Source organism: Kogia breviceps, chromosome 12, assembly GCF_026419965.1.
Source record: "Kogia breviceps isolate mKogBre1 chromosome 12, mKogBre1 haplotype 1, whole genome shotgun sequence".
Classification (NCBI taxonomy): Eukaryota; Metazoa; Chordata; class Mammalia; order Artiodactyla; family Physeteridae; genus Kogia; species Kogia breviceps.
In genome coordinates this window covers 46,898,138-46,921,987 of record NC_081321.1, presented here as the reverse complement: position 1 = coordinate 46,921,987, position 23,850 = coordinate 46,898,138, and the positions used below count along the sequence as shown (strand labels likewise).

Genomic DNA, 23,850 nt, shown 5'->3' with positions numbered 1-23,850 from the left:
CAAAAATTAAAGTAATTGAAAAAATTGTTAACCTAGAAGGAACCAGAACGTGATGATTTGGAAAATCCTCAGCCTATCCAAATAGTGTACTCTGGAAACAGTCAAAAACAACCATTTCCTAAAGGCATTAGGTGTGTGACTCATGGATCCAATCAACCAACTCATCAGAAGCCAGGGACCAAGATGCAGGAATACAGAAAAGATCTGTGGAGACCCATCTTGTCTCTGTTTTGTCTGAGAACCCTCGTGAATTGCACAAGAGGCAGACGATGGTTTTAAACAGTTTGTACTAGCAGAAACACTGTCAGCATGGATTCAAAGGAACAGAGGTAGGATGAAATCAAGGAAGAATGACTCTGAGAGGAGAACCACAGATGGAGATGCCTCAGCTAAGGACCAATTGAGTTCTAGAGGGTGAAGCTACCTCCCCCATTCTAGGAGGCAGGGCTTAGGGGTGGGGTCACCCCAGCAGGTCCAGAGGACAGAGCAACAAGCCACAGAGAATTGTTCTCAGGTTTTAAACCTAATGGAATTTGTCCAGCTAAGCTGAAAAGCTACTTTAGAGTTTTGGACTAGTGATCCTTTTGTTCCTTCCAATTTCTCCCTTTATAAAGGAGAATGTCTATTCTATATCTGTCTAACTGTTGTATCTTGGAAACAGAATACTTGTTTTCTAGGCTTCACAGGCCCACAGATGGAGAAGAGTTTTGCCCTGGCAGGACCATACCCCAAGCCTCACCCACGACTGATTTAGATAAAATCTGGACTTAGAGTTGATGCTGGAATGGTTGACTTTGGGGATACTGGGAATGAGTGAATATATTGTTTACATGGGAAGGACATGAGTTTTGGGAGTATCAGAAGGAAAACTGTTTTGGGATGAACTGTGTCCCTCAAAAAAGATATGTTTAAGTCCTAACCTCCAATCTCAGAATATGACCTTATTTGGAAATAGGGCCAGTGTCAATGTTATTAGTTAAGATAAGGTTATACTGGAGTATGATAGATTTCTAATCCAGTATGACAGGTGTCCTTATAAGAAGATGGCTACATGAAGACAGAAACCCAAGGAGAATGCCATGTGAATTTGGAGGCATAAATTGGAGTTATGCTGCTATACCTGGGTCTATCAGAAGGTAGAAGAGGAAAGGAAGGATCCTCTCCCAGAAGCTTCCAAGAAAGCACAGCCTAGTCAATACTTTGATTTCAGACTTCTAGTCTCCAGAATTGAGAGAGAATACCTTTCTGTTGTTTCAAGCCACCTAGTCTGTGGTACTTTGTTATGGCAGCCCTAGGAAGTGCTCAGTAAGGATTTAGAGTCTAGCAGCTAAAGTTTTATATAAATTTACATGATTCTCATTTAAAATAAGTGAAGGAAGCCCTATTATTGTTATAACCCCCATTTATAGCTTACTTCACAGAGGCTCTTACAGGTTATGTGATTTACCCATGATTAGCAAAGCAAGTTAACTGTGATGCTGGGAGTTTAAGCAAAGTTTTCCAACACCTTGGGTGTAGACCCTTTACAGAATTGAAAGCATTGATACTCTGTTTCTTTCCCTTTTAGATGGATCTTATGTGTCTGCATGCATGCATGCATGTGTGTGTGCATGTGTATATATGTGTGTGTGTGTGTGTGTGTGTGTGTGTGTGTGTGTGTGTGTGTTAATATTTATGGGTAACTGTCAAAGGACCTTGGTGAACTTTTCAGCAATTCATGGAGTAGATCTGACAATGAGCTAAAGGAACAGAGACAAACTTTTTGATGGTAATTTGATTTGCATACTCTCAGTAGAAAACTGAGAAGTAGGTGAATATCCAATGGACACAGTGAATTAGACTAGCACCTACATATTAATACATGCAAGCCAGGTTATGAATATAAATATCTAATAATCAAAGATGAATTGAAGAGTATGCTAAAACATGATAAGAAATTTATACATACCCAACTTTAAAAAAACACTGTCAGGGTCTCAAACTTAGTTTTCTTGACCATCATAGTCAAATAATTGTTTTATCTTTAGATTGAATGCAGATTGTTTCAAACATTACATGAAGATGCTTCATATATATGTGCATATGCTGATTTTACTCATATTTTAAATTTCCTTAATTAGTGAAACTTCAGCCACCTGAATATTTAAGTTATAAATTATGAACCTGTCAGCATGGCTTTAGTGTATAGCAGAAGGAGAAGTGGCAAAACTCTCTTCTCTAACCTTGAGAACATAAACATACCTAAGCAAATCCATATACAGACAAAGCACTGGATTATACAAGTTTTAATAAATTGATAACAAAAGTTTCAGCCACACTTAGGGTGAATCTGGAAAATACCACTGCACAACTACACCTTAAATGCCAGCACTTATTTAGCTATTCCTCCAAATGGAAATGTATTGAGGACTAAAGAATGATTTCCTTTTCAAAAACAGCGCGAACACTAAGAAACCATTAACTCTATTTGTCACCCAGTAAATAGAGTTTTTGATACCAGTGCCAGCCCTTTCAATAGTGCTTGTTACTTTCCTTCTCTGGATCCAGATCCTCATATATAAAATGTGATGGTTCTTCAAGGTTTCTATGAGTTCTAAATTTCAATTGCAAAATCATCGATCACTGTCTGACATTTAATTTCAGTTCAAGAGAAATATGAATGGAAATCTGCAGTAAGTAGTACCACAATAACATTTAGCTTTTGAGGTTTACTTGTCTTTATCATGTGAGTCTAAATACAACCAAAACAAGTTTTCCTGGCCTTGGATACTTGCTGAATAAAGGTAACAATGGCCAGACACTTTAGAAAGAACAGAAAATATATACATTTATCTAATTTATGGCTCCAGTGGCATAAGTAATGTATCTCTTTATGTTGGGAACTCAGTACAGAATATGACTACTCTGTAAGAGTAGATACTTTTATTTTTCAAAAACAGCTTGGAAAACTGTAAAATTAATAAGCAATGTCTTTAATTACATATAAATTATATATATAGCATCACCCACAATAACTTCAAATCTTGCTATAATATAGTACCAAACTTTTTGGGAACAAATTATATAAGCCTCATAATAAAACCCAATTCATTTTTACAGTTTCTTAGCAAAGTACACATAGACATTTATAAGTCATTATGATTTAGAATAAGAAAAATAAGATTACTTTTGATATTGTTATCTAATATCAAGTTAAAATGACATTTTAGGGATTAAAGATTCAGAGTCACTTTCAAAATTCCAGTGAAGTAAAATTTTAGATTTTCTTACTAAGGAAGACTTGGCCGACTATATAATGTACTATATAGTGCAAGTGTGATTAATACATCTTTCAGCCAAGAGGTTTAAGAATGACAACAGTTAGTTTTATAAAAACATTAAAAACTCTATTTCCCTAATAAAAGCATAGAATACCTCATTAGCTTTAACTCAGTACCACTCAAAAGCAAAATCTTTTTCTATCAGCTAACACTTACAGACTTTCTCACTGTCTTTCATTAACCTCAGAACATGAAATCAGTTGATATTTAAGGAATAAAAAATGTCTATAATCTAAAGTATAGCTTAGGATAGATTGGTTCAAGATGGTAGAGTAGAATGATGTGTGCTCACTCCCTCTTGCGAGGTCACCGGAATCACAACTAACTGCTGAACAATCATCAACAGGAAGACACTGGAACTCACCAAAAAAGATATCCCACATCCAAAGACAAAGGAAAGCCACAATGAGATGGTAGGAAGGGCACAATCACAATAAAATCAAATCCCATAACCGCTGGGTAGGTGACTCACAAACTCGAGAAGAATTATACCACAGAAGCCCACCACTGGAGTGAAGCTTCTGAGCCCCACGTCAGGCTTCCCAACCTGGGGGTCCAGCATCAGGAGGAGGAATTCCCAGAGAATCAGACTTTGAAGGCTAGTGGGATTTGATTGCAGGACCTCAACAGGACAGGGGGAAACAGAGACTCCACTCTTGGAGGGCACACACAAACTAGTGTGCACATCAGGACCCAGGGGGAAGGAGCAGTGACCCCATAGGAGACTGAACCAGACCTACCTGCTAGGGTTGGAGGGTCTCCTGCAGAGGCGGGGGGGTGGCTGTGTCTCACTGTGAGGACAAGGACACTGGCAGCAGAAGTTCTGGGAAGTACTCCTTGAGGTGAGCCCTCCCAGAGTCCAAAATGAGCCCAACCAAAGAACCTGTAGCCTCCAGTGCTGGGTCATCTCAGGCCAAACAACCAACAGGGAGGGAACCCAGCCCCATCCATCAGCAAACAAGCAGATTAAAGTTTTACTGACCTCTGCCCACCAGAGCAACACCCAGCTCTACCCATCACCAGTCCCTCCCATCAGGAAGCTTGCACAAGCCACTTAGATAGCTTCATCCACCAGAGGGCAGACAGCAGAAGCAAGAAGAATTACAATCCTACAGCCTATGGAACAAAAACCACATTCACAGAAAGACAAAATGAAAAGGCATAGGGCTATGTACCAGATGAAGGAACAAGATAAAACCCTAGAAAAGCAATTAAATGAAGTGGAGATAGGCAACCTTCAGAAAAAGAATTCAGAATAATGATAGTGAAGATGATTCAGGACCTCGGAAAAAGAATGGAGGCAAAGATCGAGAAGATGCAAGAAATGTTTAACAAAGACCTAGAAGAATTAAAGAACAAACAACAGATGAACAATACAATAACTGAAATGAAAAATACACTAGAAGGAATCAATAGCAGAATAACTGAGGCAGAAGAACGGATAAGTGACCTGGAAGACAGAATGGTGGAATTCACTGCCATGGAACAGAATAAAGAAAAAAGAATGAAAAGAAATGAAGACAACCTAAGAGGCCTCTGGGACAACATTAAATGCAACACCATTCACATTATAGGGATCCCAGAAGGAGAAGAGAGACAGAAAGGACCCAAAGAAATATTTGAAGAGATTATAGTTGAAAACTTCCCTAACATGGGAAAGGAAATAGCCACCTAAGTCCAGGAAGCTCAGAGAGTCCCACACAGAATAAACACAAGGAGAAACATGCCAAGACACATAGTAATCAAATTCACAAAAATTAAAGACAAAGAAAAATTATTGAAAGCAACAAGGGAAGAATGACAAATAACATACAAGGGAACTCCCATAAGGTTAACAGCTGGTTTCTCAGCAGAAACTTTACAAGCCAGAAGGGAGCAGCATGATATATTTAAAGTGATGAAAGGGAAGAAATTACAACCAAGATTACTCTAGCCAGCAACGGTCTCATTCAGGTTCGATGGAGAAATCGAAAGCTTTACAGACAAGCAAAAGCTAAGAGAATTCAGCACCACCAAACCAGCTCTACAACAAATGCTAAAGGAACTTCTCTAAGTGGGAAGCACAAGAGAAGAACATCCAAAGCAATCTTGAGGGAAAAAAACGGAGCTGGAAGAATCAGACTCCCTGACTTCAGACTATACTACAAAGCTACAGTAATCAGGACAATATGGTACTGGCACAAAAACAGAAATATAGATCAATGGAACAGGATAGAAAGCCCAGAGATAAACCCATGAACCTATGGTCAATTAATCTATGACAAAGGAGGCAAGGATGTACAATGGAGAAAAGACAGCCTCTTAAATAAGTGGTGCTGGGAACACTGGACAGCTAGATATAAAAGAATGAAATTAGAACACTCCCTAACACCATACACAAAAATAAACTCAAAATGGATTACAGACCTAAATGTAACACCGGACACTATATAAAACTCTTAGAGGAAAACATAGGAAGAATACACTTTGACATAAATCACAGCAAGATCTTATTTGATCCACCTGCTAAAGTAATGGAAATAAAAACAAAAATAAACAAATGGGACCTAATGAAACTTCAAATCTTTTGCACAGCAAAGGAAACTACAATCAAGATGAAAAGACAACCCTCAGAATGGGGGAAAATATTTGCAAATGAATCAATGGACAAAGGATTAATCTCTAAAATATATAAACAGCTCATGCAGCCAATTTTAAAAATACAAACAACCCAATCAAAAAATGGGCTGAAGACCTAAATAGACATTTCTATTTAGACATACAGGTGGCCAAGGGGCACATGAAAAGCTGCTCAACATCACTAATTATTAGAGAAATGCAAATCAAAATTACAATGAGGTAGCACCTCACACCAGTTAGGTTGGGCATCATCAGAAAATCTACAAACAACAAATGCTGGAGAGGGTGTGGAGAAAAGAGAACCGTCATGCACTGTGTTTTTTTTTTTTAATTTAATTTAATTTATTTTTTATATAGCAGGTTCTTACTTGTTTCTTGCACTGTTGGTGGGAATGTAAATTCATACAGCCACTGTGGAGAACAGTATGGAGGTTCCTTAAAAAACTAAAAATAGAATTACTATATGACCCAGCAATCCTGCTACTGGTCATATACCCAAAGAAAACCATAATTCAAAAAGACACATGCACCCAGTGTTCATTGCAGCACTATTTACAATAGCCAGGTCATGCGCATCAACAGATGAATGGATAAAGAAGATGTGGTACATATATACAATGGAATATTACTCAGCCATAAAAAGGAAGAAAATTGAGTTTTTTGTAGAGACATGGTTGGACCTAGAGACTGTCATACAGAGTGAAGTAAGTCAGAAAGAGAAAAACAAATATCATATATTAATGCATATATGTGGAATCTAGAAAAATGGTACAGATGAACTGGTTTGCAGGGCAGAAATTGAGACACAGATGTAGAGAACAAACATATGGACACTGAAGGGGGAAACGGGGGCAGAGGCAGTGGTGGGATGAATTGGGAGATTGGGATTGACATATATACACTAATATGTATAAAATAGAAACTAATAAGAACCTGCTGTATAAAAAAATAAAATTCAAAAAAGAAATAAAGTGTAGCTTAACATGGATACAAGTTGTATAATTTAAAAGTTACCTGAATAGAGAGAGAACATGAGTTTGCCACTTCTCGGGGCTCAGAGCTGAGAACAGAGGCAGTTGATCAGTTGATCTTTAACTTTTAGCTGGAAGCAAACTTGCACACATATCTCAAGAGACTCTCTGCTCTGCCCTCCCCTCTTTCTTCTCTCAAATTGGGGGAAAGGTAGCTCTATCTCTTCTTGAAGGTCTTGCTTTGACATGCACCATTAATTCATACTTTTTATAGTGTAAACTTAACTTGGCTTAAATTATATTCTGGGTCAAAGAAGGTAACTAAGTCTCACAATTTGGTTAAATTTAATCCTCTGATTAAATTTCTGCTAAATTTAACCTTGTGATTCTCTTTCTCTGATGTTTATATAACCACATTTTCAAATGTATGTACCATGATATAGTTTAATATCATGAATAGAACACATTGTAAAAGTAATATAATATATAAATTAAACTGTCAGTGAATTTTCACCTAGTCTGACTAGATAACTTGATCAGTTATGAACAATAATAAAGAGGCCCAGGTCATGTGTTAAATCCCTTGAGAGGCAGATAATTTCATTTTGTTGCCTAATCATATACTACATGCCTTACTTGGCCAGCCATTCTGTAAATGTCTGCCCTCTGTCACAAAGGGTCCTCCCCTAAGAGTGTGATTGGGGGGACTTCCCTGGTGGTGCAGTGGTTAAGAATCCGTCTGCCAATGCAGGGACACGGGTTCGAGCCCTGGCCCAGGAAGATCCCACATGCAGCAGAGCAACTAAGCCTGTGCACCACAACTACTGAGCCTGCGCTCTAGAGCCCGCAAGCCATAACTACTGAGCCCGTGCTCCACAACAAAGAGAAGCCACCACAACGAGAAGCCCGTACACTGCAACAAAGAGTAGCCTCTGCTCGCCGCAACTAGAGAAAGCCCGCGCACAGCAACGAAGACCCATCATAGCCAAAAATAAATAAATTAATTAATAAATTAAAAAAAAAAACAAAACAGGAAGTGGGGAATCTGATGGTGGGTCAGTGTTGCCATTTTTGGATTTGAAGAACTTACAATAAGTTCTGGAGAAATGAAGAGCTATCGTTTAGTGGGTGTTTCCCATATTCTACGTAGGTTATTGTATGAAACAATTTACATCCATGACCTCATTATTTAAACCATATAAGATAGACATTATGATACATATTTAAAGTATGAGGACACAGAGGCTCAGAGTTTGGTTACTTAGGTCAGATAGTTAGTAAATATTGGGTCCTGGATTCCAATTTTGGTTATGTGGGTCCAAGGTCCATGTTCTTCTCCACTGAACAGCAGGTCAGCCTTTCTATGGTCAATGGATGAGGAGAATTTGATTTCCTACATGAAAGATGCCATTATTTAGACTTAGGCAATAAGCAATGACTTGTAAAATATGATTCCCAAAGATTTTAATAGGCTGCATTTCTAAATGTACATATATAATGGTTACAATAACCAGGTAGTAACAAATAATCTCTGGACATTTCCTCTAATTTATTTAGCTAAATAATGCAAATGCCTTTAAAAATAAGGTGTGATATTTTATGCCTTCTATTAAAAGCTTAAGTTCAAAAAATATAATGAAACAAAATAAAAGCATTAGGAAATTTTGCCTTATACAAAATTAGACATACACTGAAGTTTTAACACACTAAATAAACTGTAATGTGGATTTCACAATTATATAGTACATATAGCAATCAAAAGCAGATGACGTCTTTACTGAGAACTCTTCAAATACCTTTGTCCCAACACAGCAGAGTGCTTAGTAGCTAGGAAGTGTTCAATACATTTATTTGGGATAAAGTTACCTGATGCAACATAGGTGACCAATTAATAATAACTTCACTCTGTACTCTGTAGATATAACTCAAGTAGTTTTTTTTTCCAAAAAAGGTGGTAGAATAAAATTTCATTAGTCATTTGCTTCATCAACTACTTTTATACAAAGTCAAATGACGATAAGACTTAATTCTATGCAAATAAATAATTATTAACTTTATTAAGCAAACAGGCCATTAATTATACCAAGAATGCTAAATTTAAAAAGCTCTCATATGTGTGATTAATATTTTACTTAGTATTATTACAAAAAGTTCTAAAGTTAAATAAAAAGAGAAATGCAAAAATATATTCTAAGATTGATATGTACAAATTATGTTATCAAGAAGATAACCTGATAACGTAAGATCTAAAAAAAATTAGAATTGGCAGGAGTGTGAACAATACATTTTGTACTTATTTTGTCTGATTTTGCTTATTGTTACAACAATATTAAATTCTTAAGAAATTACTATTCAAAGACAGTGATGTTTATTACATAAACCTTTAAGAAAGAAAAGCCAAATGCAAAACAGACTTGAACACCATGAGCCGGGGGAGAAAATTGCTGAAGGTGACTAACCTTTGCCAAGGTTACAAATTCTCAAAGTAATTCCAAAAATGTGGTAATGTGAGGTTTTTTTAAAATTCCAGTTTCCAAAAGTCTTCAATAATTCAGGAATGAGAGAGAGAGAGAGAGAGAGAGAGAGAGAGGAAACGGTCTCAGAGGAAAACCTTGATAAACAGCATGTGTGCTCTTGGAACAGGTTATTAATTCTGCCTTTGAAATATGACAATGAGTTCCTGGCAATGAATTTGTTTATAACATTATTCCCAAGTTCTATGCAGCATTCGCACATTTCCCTTGTGAGATTTTGATGTTTTTTGCATTATGACTAAGGAGTGAAAACTGAGTTCGTGAGGAAAACCCAAGTTTTTCATCTGAATAAAAATTGCAAGAAATTCTGCAAGGTGGAAAGCTCAGATATAGATATATGGGTGAGGAAAAGCAGTGAACTACTCAAAAGACTAATCAAACACCTCACAAACACAATGGGAATCTTTTAATGGATTGCTTTTCTCATTTGGATAAATGTTTTTTCCTATTCTTTTCCTGGAAAGAGTACTCTAATCTTAACATTCATTTAGCATAACTGACTGTGATCCCATTATTTTCTGAATTCTAGAATTATAATGGAGTTTGAAATCAGCATATAATAGAAGAAAACAACCCAAATTTATTGAGTTAATTATCCTTTGGAGTTATAATGTAAAAAGAAATCCTTTTTTTTAACCTTGATAAGCATAAAAGGAAAATAAGTCTTTAGTTAAATTTGCTTGCATAAAATAATTCCTTTATGGTTTCAAAATACCACAGGAAAATATAATGGGATCAAAGAGGTCCTAAACATATAATATAGAGGTATTCTACCATTTCAACAGATTTCCCTCTTTTTGCTGATGACAGCAGCTCACTAATAGAACAGAATTATTGGAAGCATGATTTGAGTATAGGGAACATTTAAGACCCTTCCTTCTTTGACTGTTACCCAATTAATAGATCTTACTATATTCAGCCAACACAGGAAACGCATTCAGAGAGAGAGTACTTTGGAAATACCCTTCTAGCTCAGAATCTCTGACTCCTCTTAGCTCCCTGCCATTGCCCTCAGCGTGCACATGGCCTCACAGCTTTCTAGTAAACGCAGTAGCATCTGCCAGTGACTCAGCTCAAAGTCAGAGTCACCAATACTGTCTACCCTCCTCTAACATCAAATCAAATTACCAATCCTGGTAGAGTCTACTTCCACAAGGACTCAAATACATCTGCTTCCCTTCTTTCCCACAGGTACCATTTTATTTCAATAAATTTGGTAGCTTTCCAATTGTTATACCAGCATCCGATTTCTCTACTTGAGTAAAGCCTCAGTATCTTTGCCTAAATTGGACAGTTAGTACAAGTTCAGACCATGGCACAGTGGTCAATAACTCCTCACTGCTGCTTTCCAACCCTCATACCCCACAGCCATCTTTGTGCACACATACACACACACACACACACACACACACACACACACACACACAAGTATACCTGGGGGATATGTTATAAGATAATATGATCACGTGTGTAGTTTCCATCTATTACTATAGTCAGTAATACTAACATTGGAGTTTTAATGTGCTTTGGCTTTTCACTGCCATTAGTAAATTAGAAGCCATTATTCTCCTGGTTTTAAAAAAAATGCTACAAAGGCATTAGACATTAATATAAGATATGAGTAAATAGAGCTTAAGGCAACATTACATCTACTGGCCCAGTCACATCTCACCGGGTATGAGATTTTTTCACACCTCAAAATAAGTTTATATCCTTAGTAAAAGTTAACAAAAACTTTTAGACATGTTAAACTTACTTTAAATGAAAGTATAAAATCTTCCATTGTTGTTACCATGACATATAAATTTAAAAAGTAGAACGGCTATTATCAAAAAGACCAGAGATAACAAATGCTGGAAAAAGGGAGTCCTCGCACACTGTTGGTGGAAATGTAAATCCATGTAGCCGCTATGGAGAACAATATGGAGGTTCCTCAAAAAGTTAGAAATAGAACTACTGTATGATACAGCAGTCCCACTTCTAGGTGTACATTCTGAGAATATGAAATTACTACCTGGAAGAGGTATCTGCACACCCAAGTTCACTGCAGCATTATTCAAACCAGCCAAGATATAGAAGTGAATGGATAAAGAAAATGTGGTATATATATTACACGTGTACATTAGATACTATTCAGCCATAAAAAAGACTGAAATTCTGCCTTTTGTGACAACATAGATGGACCTTGAAGGCAATATGCTAAGTGAAATAAGTCAGACAGATAAAGACAAATACAGTGTGATGTCACATATATATGGAATCAAACTCATAGAAACCGATAGTAGGATGGCGGTTGCCAGGGGCTGAGGGCTAAGGAAAATGAGGAGATGGTGGTCAAAGAGTACAAACTTTCAGTTATAAGATGAATGAGTTCTGGTGAATAAGTACAGCATGGTGACTATAGTTAAGAATACCATATTGTATTCTTGAAAGTTGCTGGGCGAGTAGAGCTTAAATGTTCTCACCATATCAACAACAAAATGACAGTTATGTGAGGTGGTGGATGTGTTAACTAACCTTATTATGACAATAATTTCACAACATATACGTGTATCAAATCATTACATTGTACACCTTAAACTTACACAATGTTTTAGGTCAATTAGTACACTTCAGTAGAGCTGGAAAAAAAGAAAAGTAATGTAAAGTCATGAGACAAAGGTAAAGTTCATAGGAGTCACCACCACACCCTAGGGCTTGATGAAAATCCTATGGCTTCAATTATTTTATTTGTTTCTGGTTTCCCTGTGTGGGCTCGACTCTCTTGGTGTCCTCCTCAGCAACAGACAGAGCATGTGGACCTTCTTTGCCTTTGTTTGGCCCTGTGATGAGCCCCAGCCTACTCATTAGGCTTCCTCCCCCTGGGGAACCAGCTATTTCCTACTGTGGTGGACAGCATAACTCCTTGCTGTCCTTCTTCACCCTATTCTAGAGGATTTTTTTTAAAAAAGTATTTGATTTAGTGTTAGAAAACTTAGGTTCAGACCTACACTTGACTTCTGACCTTGAACAAAGTACCTAACCCCTCTGAGTCTCAGGCTTCTCACCTACCTACTGGCTTCATGTTTCCTTACGGAGACACTTCTGGTAAAAAAACACTTCAGTCTGTTCCAAATCTGATCGCTGAATTTGGAAAAAGAAAACAAACTATGCAAGCTTAGGACAGACATTTCTGGGCACTCTCTTTTCCCTATGTGCCTTCCTACAGAGGAACTGCATTCTGGTCTGGTTTATACCATGTATATACTAGGGCAGGCTGTGCTCCTACAAAGGGAAAGCCTAAATTTTGGAGAAAAGTTCAATTAGAAACTCCACTTGACCACATAGCCAAGCCACATTCTCCAGGTTAGCATCAATTTTAATAATTAAATGAATGAGTCAAAGGGATAGCCCAATATATTTTTCCCTTGTATTAATCAATTTAACCAACATTTAGTAAGCAGTTAGCATACAAAAGGTATTATGCTATGAATAGTAGGAATGCCAAGATAAATAAAACAGGTTCTCTTTTCTCAAATAGTCACTCTTCCATGATGGAAAATAGATTCATACACAGTGAACAAGGCCTAATTATTAAACCTAAAATAGAGATATAAAGTATTATGAGAGTTGTCATATACTGTAGAATCTTGTGTGATTTAACTCATCTCAACATACATTCGCATATTATAGATAAGAACCATAATCGTAAAATGATCTGCTCAGGGCATCTGCCATAACATCATAAAGCTGTTAAGCAATGTTAGGATTTGATTATCAGAATTTAATATCTTAGAAATATTCCCTGTATCTGAAACCAATGTACTCATTATTAACCACATTTTTCATGGATACATTAGCAAAGGTGAGTGATTTACTCTTAACAGAAATTCTCAATTCATTATTTCTGGAGTATAACATGAATGGTGAAGACTAAATATTTAATATAAAAATTGGGTTAAAGAGACGGCCAAAAATATATGCCAATTCAGCCTGAATATTTGTTCTCAGCATTAACATCAACCCCCAGAATCCACAGCCTATGTAGAAGAAATGAGGACACAGTGAGTGAGTAAGTGGCATTAGTTTTAATGGGAGATTACTGTGGAGTGTGCTCAACTTACCTCCCTACTGATTTCTTGATGTGATTTCAAGGTAGAAAGGCAAATAGAAGTAAAGAAGACATGACAAGGTATTTGGTATGTAATTTTCTTGAAACCTTCCACTGACTCATTCCAGTGACATTTTTTATTCAAATAATTTCTTTTTTTCTGCTACCCTTCTGTCAAATCTCAGATTAAAATTAAAGCAGAGTTAAGAAAGAGTGATATCCTTTGTATGTTCAGTGTTCAAAAGTTTCTGAGGTCACACAAAGATCTATATATTTCCACATAGTTAAGTGCCTTGGGGAAAGCCCCTCCCAATTTTCTGTGATTTTTAACTATATGCAGGCAAATGAGATGCCAATTAGTGAAGCATAGGAGTGAGGCTGTAAATTAGAAGTTGAAGAAACAGACTAAAGGACACCACAAAGATGCCAAATAAATTTGAGGGAAAATAGAAATAACATTTAATTAAAAGCACACAATGTGATTATTGGTGTGTTTTTAACCACATATTCAATAGGTCTGTGATACAGTTTTTAAGTATCCAATTACCAGAGAAAACCTAGGGAGTCAGAAAACAGGCAGAGACAAGCTATTCCATAAGCACAATGCATGATTAAAAACTATGTAAGAAATCATGGCATGCTGCTACTGGCCTCCGTGTGTAGGGCGGTAGATGGAATAAACAGATCCTGCATCCCTGCCTAACTCTACTACTAGAATTGATGCTATTTCAGGGATCATCGGTTCTTCCCCACTGTCCTGGGAAAGCCTTGAACAGACATCATTTATCTGTTGACATTGGGAGGTGTGTAACATATGTTGGCTGAATTAATTAATATATTGTGCCTTGCAATATAGCTACTGTGCCCACAGTCTAAAAAGTTAATCAAATATATGCTCCTACCAGGCCTTTAGAAGATCCACCACACCACTGCCAGACACAGTGAATGAAGTAGCAATTTCTATTCATCCAGTTCAGAGGCTCCTCTCTTCATAGAATGTCTGAAAATTCAGACTAGGTTTTTCTCACTTGCAAAGTATTTTTTAAAAAATCTAAGACCCTTTTTTACAGGGTGCTGCATACTTCTCCTAGTACCAAGAAATCTGCATGCTTAAACAGTGACATCAAAACAAACCTAAAGGGCTTCCCTGGTGGCGCAGTGGTTGAGAATCCGCCTGCCGATGCAGGGGACGCGGGTTCGTGCCCCGGTCCGGGAAGATCCCACATGCCGCAGAGCGGCTGGGCCCATGAGCCATGGCCGCTGAGCCTGCGCGTCCGGAGCCTGAGCTCCGCAATGGGAGAGGCCACAACAGTGAGAGGCCCGCGTACCACAAAAAAACAAACAAACAAACAAACAAAAAAAACAAATCTAAAGACTCACAATAGAGTCTAAAATAGAAAGACAAATGATGTGAATTATTATAGAATATGCAAAATTTGCCCCATCTACATGTTTGTGATAATGAGAGCAGACAAGGATGTGATAATGAGAGCAGACAAGGAAGGGAGTTATTTAAAAGTAAAAGATTTTAATCGATTTTATAATAATGATAAATGGAGTATATAACTTTTAAAAATTGTGAATCACTATTTTGTACATTTAAACTTACATAATATTATATATCAGCTATACCTCAATTTAAAAAAGAAAAAAGTAAAATATATGTTATTTTTAAATATATTAAATGTTAGTTATCAAATATATATAATTTTTAAAATTATGTTAGATAATAAGTTATGAAATTGACAGAATTTAGTTTCATTAAAATGCTTCTACCCCAAAAGCATTCCTCCCAAGATTTTGGACACTCTCCTGTCTATTCATGAAAACAAAGACTGTGACTCTAGAGAATACAGTACTTAAGGAATAAAAGTAATAATAATAACAATAGCTAATATTTATATAGCTCCTGCTATGTGCCAAATACTGTTCTAAGTACATAACATAAATTAACACAGTTCATTCCCACAGCAGCCCTATGAAAAAGATGCTTTTTACTGTCTTTGCTTCACAGGTGGAAAGTCGAATGCTCTGGCAGATCATAATTACACGCATACCTCAGCAATATTGCAGATTCCGTTCCAGACCACCATAATAAAGCGAATATCAAAATAAAGCAAGTTACATAATTTTTTTGGTGTCCTAGCACACATAAAAGTTATGTTTACACTATACTGTAGTCCATTAAGTGTGCAATAATAGCATTATGTCTTAAAAATGTACATCCCTTAATTAAAAACTACTTCATTGCTAAAAAATTCTGATCATCATCTGAGCCTTTAGCGAGTTGTAATCCATTTTGCTGGTGAAGAGTTTGAAATATTACAAAAACTACCAATATGTGACACAGAGTTACAAAGTGAGCAAATGCTGTTGGAAAAATGGTGCGTAGGCTTGCTTGATGCAGGGTTGCCACAAATCTTCAATTTGAAAAAAAAATGCAATATCTGGGAATCTCAATGAAGTAAAATGCAGTAAAACAAAGTATGCCTGCAGTAAGAATCAGAGCCAGGATGTGAACTCATATACTCAGGATCCATAGTCTGTGCTCTTAACTAACAAGGAATAGGCAAGCACAAGTCAGTTCCCTTAGTAAACCACGTATCCAAAAGGAACCATATGACATATTGCAACCTACTTCAACAGTTATATGCTTAGCATGGGACAAAAAAATGAACACATCAAAGAGGCAAATCCCCTCATGACTGACTTCAGTCACCCTGGCATAAACCACTCTACTCTCAAGCTTCGTCACCTAATCTCACAGTGTCAGGTTGTATTAGCTTCTTATCGCTGCTGTAATAAACTACCACAAATTTACTGGCTTAAAACAATGCAAATTTATTATCTCATAGTTCTGGAGGTCAGAAATCTCACTGGGCTAAAAATCAGGGTCTTAGTGGGAGGCCAAGGGAACAATCTGTTTCCTTGCCTTTTCTAGTACCTAAAAGCCACCCACATTCCTTGACTGTGGCTGCATTCCTCCATCTTCAAACCACCAACACTGGGCTGAATCCTTTTCATGCTGCTATTTCTCTCATTTCTCATGCCCCTGGTGATTACATTGGGCCCATACATACAATCAAGGATAATCACAAGGTCGTCTGAATAGCAGCCTTACTTCTCCCTTGCCATGCAACATAACATTCACAGGGTGAAGGGATTAGGATGTGGGGAGCCACTATTCTGCCTACCACCTGGACATATGAAGATGTGTTCATGAACGTGAGAATGAAGGCAGAATATAACCATACAGTTGGTCTAGGAACTGTTCTTGACAAACAGGTGATACAACTTTGTAAATTTATCACAATACTCTTATAAAGTATGCAGCAATCCAAATGCAAAAAAGGAAATTCGGCCAATCAAATACAATTTTTGAAAAGAGCATGGACTGGTTATAAGATCATCTGACTTCAAATTCTCTCTGTTGCTAGTTATACAGTCTTGAACAAGACACTGACAGTGCTGAGGGTCAGTTTTCTCATCTGCACAGTGGGGATAATAATACCTGACCTTCTTTACACCAGGATTGTTTTGAGGGTCAAGTTAGATTAAATCTTTGTGAGTAATAAAGACTATGTATAAATACAAATAAAATATGAATATGAGAACTCCCAACATAAGCATTTTTGTTCAAAATATAGTTATTTTTTAAAGGGTGAAAATGACAAAGATAATAATAAAAGTATATACCTAAAGCCTCCACCTTTATTTTAAAACCTGCATTCATATTAGTAATAATAACATAATTATTATTATTGAAATTTATCATTTTTATAATATCCTTTCAGTGAAGGAGGTCTGTATATTTAGCTCTATTTTATATACAGAGAAACTGAAGCTTAATCTCTTGACCAAGATCACACAGAATATAGACTCATAGAAGGACTAAAAGCTACAAGTGCTAACTTTAAAATCTGCTCTATTTTTGAAAATGGATTTAAACACCAGCCAAGCTAACATTCCCATTCACATTAAGATCCACCATTTCCACAAGCGGCATGACTTAGAACGAGTCGGACAGAAGAAAACGTTATTATACACTGAGGGTACTCACAAAGCAGCTCTATTGGCACAGAGTCCTAGAGTCCTTTGGTTGCCAAGATTCCTGTGTCTAAGGTTTCACAGGAAAGCATCACATCTTAAGAGTGACTCCTAAAAGAATGAAAGAATAATCACCTAAATATCGAGATGCATGATAAAAAGAAGAATGAAAAAGGTATCCAACTCCATCTCTGAAAGACTTGATAGCATGTAGCTATCTATTGCACTGGCTGAAATTACTGTTTGCCTTTTCTAAATCTCCAAGGTTTTATTTCAAGGTCCTCCTTAGATATGGACAGACTGTTTAGTTAAATTACTTCATATTACCACTAATCATAACTATGGTGCATGCCTTTATTTGTGCCTTCCGTTACATTTTCTGTCCTAAGTCATACTTCCCAAAGTGTAGAGGAATTCCTGTGGAAACATCAAAGAGATTCACTTCAGCCCAAAGTATTTGGGACTTCAAAACAAACAATAACTTGTCTTTAACTTTTGCGAGACTTTTCTTTCCACTTTTGGTAGGATAATAAATAAATGTGTTTGTATGTGTATGTTTATAAATCAATAACTTGAAATTTTTCCATAAATACACTAAGGCTATTTAATTAAATGTATTAATTTGAAAACTGAAGAGAATTTCAGTAAGATTATTAAGCTCTAACAATAAATCAGAAAAATTTGTAAGAGATCGTCAAAATTTGGCCATCAATTTTTTGTATGTTCTTTGATTATATAGACCTTAAGACAAGTTTTTGACTTCTCTGTCCAATCCCTTTACCTGGAAAAAAAAGGGGATGTAGTAGTATTTAACTCAGAATCATTACTAAATTAAGTCAGTTAATATTTCGTAAAATACTAGCATAGTGTTTGGCAACAAAATAAGAAGAAAAAGGAATATAATAAGAACAATTATTATTATTAATAGTTGGTACTTGAAACAGTGAAAAATATTAGTTTATGTAGATAAATAAATATTAGATCCTTGCTTATTCCTGACTTGAAAAATATGAGATTTATTTACGTACATAAGTCCTTTTTGTCTTATTATTAACCATTATAATTAATCAACTTTTAGATATGATCCAGAGAAATCAGATTGTTTTACAGAGTATGGTGTAGTGCAAAGATTATTGAAATATATTTCACAGGAGCAAAGACTAAGAGGAGAGAACAGAAATAATACAATGTCACTGAAGTAGCACTTGAAACGTTACCTGGTTTGACCAGAGAACTTTGTCATTGTAGTCTAAAATGGAAGGAATTTCAGACTGGCAGTCAATCTACTTACTGTGGAAGTTCCAAGACTATAAAAAGCAGACTATGCACATATAACTGTCTCATTTAGTAAATATCTCATGAAAATTTGTCAAATCTATAATATCTGTGAAGAACTTCCTTGTAGTGACAAATTAAATTTATTTGAATTTGGAATCAATATTAAAATATATTTTACAAAATTACTGGTATTATTACACCACAATAAGTAAAATTTATATAATAAAGTTAACATGTTTAAGGACATAACATCTTACTACACATAATTTTTTGCTTCAGTGACTACCACTGAAATACATAATTTTGAATTCATTTCATGTGTAGATACGATGATATATTGGTATTATTTGAGTAATTCACTTTTGTCTGAATAGTTATGTTATTTACCCCATGCCCCAAAAGCAATGTCTCTCATATTTTGATTTTCATGTGAGATAAAATAATGTTACTAACATTTGAGAATAATGAGATAAGGAAGTTTTCTTTCTTTCCTTTGTATCTTAACTGTAAATTTATTTTAACAGTTTGAGTTTAGAAATTTCCTGATTTGACTCTAGAACATCAGAGTACCAGAATTATCTTAATTTACAGTATTCTGTGGTGAAAATAGGGCAGCAAAAGTTTTCTCATTTGCTTTATTGTGTACTTTTACAATTATTATTTTTTAAACAGAAACAGGCCACAGACCTTAAAAGGTACATGCTTGTGAGCTGATATGTGTTAAGAAAAAAAAAAAAAAAGGACTAATTTGACAGTCATGTGATCATATCCATTAAATAAACACTTTTTCTTTTTTTTAAAGAGATGTAGTTAAAATGAAATAAAATGCTTTCTATTTGTTTTGGCATGCCTTTTGACCTTCTGAGTAAACTTCCCCTTGTACAAAGGTTAGTATATGTGACCTTCTGAAACATGTATGGCTAAATCACAGAGAAGTTTGACAAAGGCTTTTACTTATTGAAAAAAACAATTTGTGTTATAGGTCCCTTACTATAAAACCAATACCCAAAACTTAGCGCACTTCTAGAAAAGTCCAGAAGCTAAAAGAAATTCCTTGATCCATTGTAGTGAAAATCAACACAAACAAGAAAAGGAAGTAAAAAAAACCCCAAGAATCTCTCAGCCTCTGGAAAGTTATATTAATTTCCAATCTCTTATCCAATTATCAAGTAGAAAAAAAATAATTTTTAATTCTGTAATTTCAGAGGCCATTATTTAGGTGATTTAAATGGCCATACTTTTTAGAAAGAACCAGCAGCTATTTCAGTATTTTACTACTTCATGGTGTCATGAAGTTCTGTGTCTGGTGTACAGTCACCTCATAATTAATTAACTTAGGAATTTTTGTTGCAACTAAAATACATTACCCAGGGTTCATGATCTTATTTTTATAAAGGTTCATATTAAAGGAGCTAAGAAGTGTGATGTAGAGGAGGAAAATATATCATTCATGTTTACACATGGTTGGTTACTACCTACTGAGTGATAAAAATTAAAAATTACATTAGTTAAAATAGGTAAATTTATTGATATATTTGACAAAATGGACAAAAAGCCCTCCAAAAATAAGAAGCTATTTTAGAAAACATAGTAGAGCTAAAAAGAATATTTAGTACTATGCAAATCCACATTCAAATTTTCAGAAGAAACAGCAGATAAACCTACTCTCCTAGGAGAGAGTTTTCCCCTTTAACTTAATAGCATCATCCAACCATATTTGGAAATATTCAATGTTCATTAGGGCTTAAGAAAAAGTTCCTTGAATGAATTATTCATGAATACTTCAATCATAATTCCAAACTTTATGATAGTAGGTAGCATTAGCAATAAAGCAAAAAATAACTGAGAACCCACCTACTATTTTCTTTTAATTCTTTCTCCTTTCCTTTCCTCACAAGCGCAGAAAGCATATTTGTTTTGGACGCAAATAGCAAGCAGTACAAAAGGAGAACTTAAAGTGAGTGATTAATGATCAAGGCAAAAATGTAAAATCACATCAGCTGATAAGGGGCTGACTGACCCAAGGTTGTAGAATGTGAAGGCACTAGGACAAAGCTAAAGAATAAGTCCTTCTTATTCAAAGGGTGATCTTTGAAAGTCACAGGAGGCAGATTCTCCAAAACCTTGTAATATACAACTACAGAAACACTATCTACAGCTACTGTAAGTAGCCATTTTCATGGCTGACTTCAAGAAATTCTATTGCACTTCTTAATAAGTAGTATAACCTAAAATCTGTAAACAAGTACAACAAAATTACATAATTCAAGGAAATGACTTAAACCATCTTAGAATAAACATAAAATGAGAAGACAGAAGAACAGAAATTTGTGATGGCAGAACTTTAGCAAAAATATCGATGCACAATTCTTGCTCACGTATCTTTGTTATGGAGATGTAAATCACCAGCCTGATAATTGAGAAGTCAAAAATGAAAGAAAATTGATCATTATTGAAAACAAATATAATTTCTTTAAGTATTGTATTGAAAATTAACCATGAAGAAGGTTGAAGCCAAACCACATTGCAAAAGCGTGTCTTAATCAGTTTGTCTTGTTGGTGTCACCATACTTTTATGATGCAGGTGGAGGTGGCTATGAGGGGGCTGGCGTGGGGAAATGTGAAAAAAGGAAAACGTATAGGAGCTCCTATGAGCTGCTGTCTTCCCTACAGTCAAATTTACATTTATCTTTTATTCTGTGAAACAAAGTGTACACCAGACCCTTTAGCAATATTATTTTTACATATGATTAGGGTGGACACATATGATGTGGTGTCCTGAATAAGGTGCTTCCAAGACCTCCAGCTAGATGGAGTGTAAGTGATCAAGGGCACAATCTGCTGAGCTCTGAAACCCATTGCTGGATTTGCACAGAATCCACACTTCCTACAGGCTGCTCGCAGACTGCACCTGAGCACAGCAGGGACATGAAAGCAGATGGTTCCTGGGATATACGTGACTCCTCTGATGACTGATTTTGCCTGGTGGAGCTTCCACATAGCATTGCCTGATATATGTTGGGTGTTCAATATTTATCTTTGGGGAAAATAAACCATTGTTATTATTGAGTTGTTAAAGCCCAGATTGCTGCATAAACATCAAAAATTAAACTCTATGTGAATACTTAGTGTTAAGATGATTTTTCAGCTTCCTAATGTAATTTCAGGAAGTTGAAGTACAGCAAATACGTTAGAAAACTACAGAGAGACAGAGTTTTGTTCCATGTAAATATAACCTCTGACAGCTAGAGGTGTCTAAAAGTTAAATGGGCTGCTGCAATCCTCTCAATTACTCTTTGATAATACTAGCATTCCCATTTTATAGAACAGGGAACACTAGGCTTGGAGAAGCCAGTTTTCAGGGTTACACAATTTTAGGGGCAGGAGCCAACATTCCAACCTCAATTTTGCTCACTCTTTCCACAACTACCAGACAGTTAGAAGATATATCTTTCATAAAAGGACCCTGTGACGTAGTGAGAGAGTGGCATGGACCTATATACACTACCAAATGTAAAATAGATAGCTAGTGGGAAGCAGCCACATAGCACAGGGAGATCAGCTCGGTGCTTTGCGTCCACCTAGAGGGGTGGGATAGGGATGGCGGGAGGGAGATGCAAGAGGGAGGAGATATGGGGATATATGTATACGTATAGCTGATTCGCTTTGTTATGCAGGAGAAATTAGCACTCCATTGTAAAACGATTATACTCCAATAAAGATGTTAAAAAAAAAAAAGACCTTGAATGCTTGCACTGATGAGTGGATGGACTATGTGATGTGTAAAAACACTTCCAGTGCTAAAATCTGATGAATTTTTGGCGAAAATCCACTTGATGATGTATCTCCTTTATTTTCTATAAGCCACCTTTCTTTTCCATACATTTTGGAAAAAGTAAATCTACGGACCCCATTTATATTTCTTAATTTGTGTTACAGTTATTCAAGTGCTTAGGTAAGACTATGTTGCTTTTAAATATAGCAATAGAAATTAACATCATTAAGTAGGAACCTGTCCTAATAATCAAAAGATGATGATATACAATCCTAAACACTAAATAGTAATACAGTGTGATGCTTTGAATAAGTGAAATATTAGAAAAATATGCCTAAGTAATAGGTACTCATATCAACGTTAGATTTTTTAAGTAAAATATTATTAAGCAGGTGACAGAACCAGAAGCATAAATCCAGTTATTTTAAATTCAGATCTTATATTGAATTACTGACCAGCAAGGTACCTCCATCAGCTCAACACCTACAGAACTTTGGACAGCGCCACACTCAGCTCAAATATTAATGTGGTTGAGCTTCCCTGGTGGCGCAGTGGTTGAGAGTCCGCCTGCCGATGCGGGGGACACGGGTTCGTGCCCCGGTCCGGGAAGATCCCACATGCCGCGGAGCAGCTGTGCCCATGAGCCATGGCCGCTGAGCCTGCACGTCCGGAGCCTGTGCTCCACAACGGGAGAGGCCACAACAGTGAGAAGCCCACATACCGCAAAAAAAAAAAAAAAATTAATGTGGTTGAAGTCAAATCATGGTAGTATTTGGAATCAAAATAGCGAAACACCTTTAAACCAAAGCTCCACTGACAAATTTGAAGGCATCAAATTCCACTGATGCCTCTGTCTCTCACACTCTCAGGTCCTAAATTGACTGTTTCCTCTAATCGTTAATCCTCTTTCTCAGTCTCATACTCACACAACTACACTGTGTATTTTTTCCTATTGGTTCATATTCTCCACCCGACCCCCCACCCCCGTCTTGATGTCCTTCCCAATATTTTTCACTGTATCCTCTAGAGCTCCCATTTTTGCAAATAAATTTCCTTATTCCTAAGCTAGACATTGCATTCTCTCCACGATCTTTTTCTCCTTGAAGACCTGACTTAGATTGAGTCCTCTTCAATACATGCTAATTCCATATCATTAGGTCCAGAACAGAGGCTCACCATAATCCTAGTTCCTAATTGTCATTACTTTTTCAACTCA

The 23,850-nt window shown here is 36.2% G+C and overlaps 1 protein-coding gene across 4 annotated transcripts in view; it reads right to left on the bottom strand.

Annotated features, from left to right (window-relative positions):
* SLC16A7 (solute carrier family 16 member 7) overlaps positions 1-23,850 on the bottom strand; it is a 172,049-nt gene that overhangs the window by 96,520 nt on the left and 51,679 nt on the right. For 2 of the 4 annotated variants that reach the window (XM_067009666.1, XM_059080691.2), the window contains one exon: positions 17,595-17,692. The exons of the other annotated variants lie outside the window; for them this stretch is intronic. The gene's annotated coding sequence lies outside the window, so the exon portion shown is untranslated. The remainder of the gene's footprint in view (positions 1-17,594; positions 17,693-23,850) is intronic. 4 annotated transcript variants of the gene reach the window in all.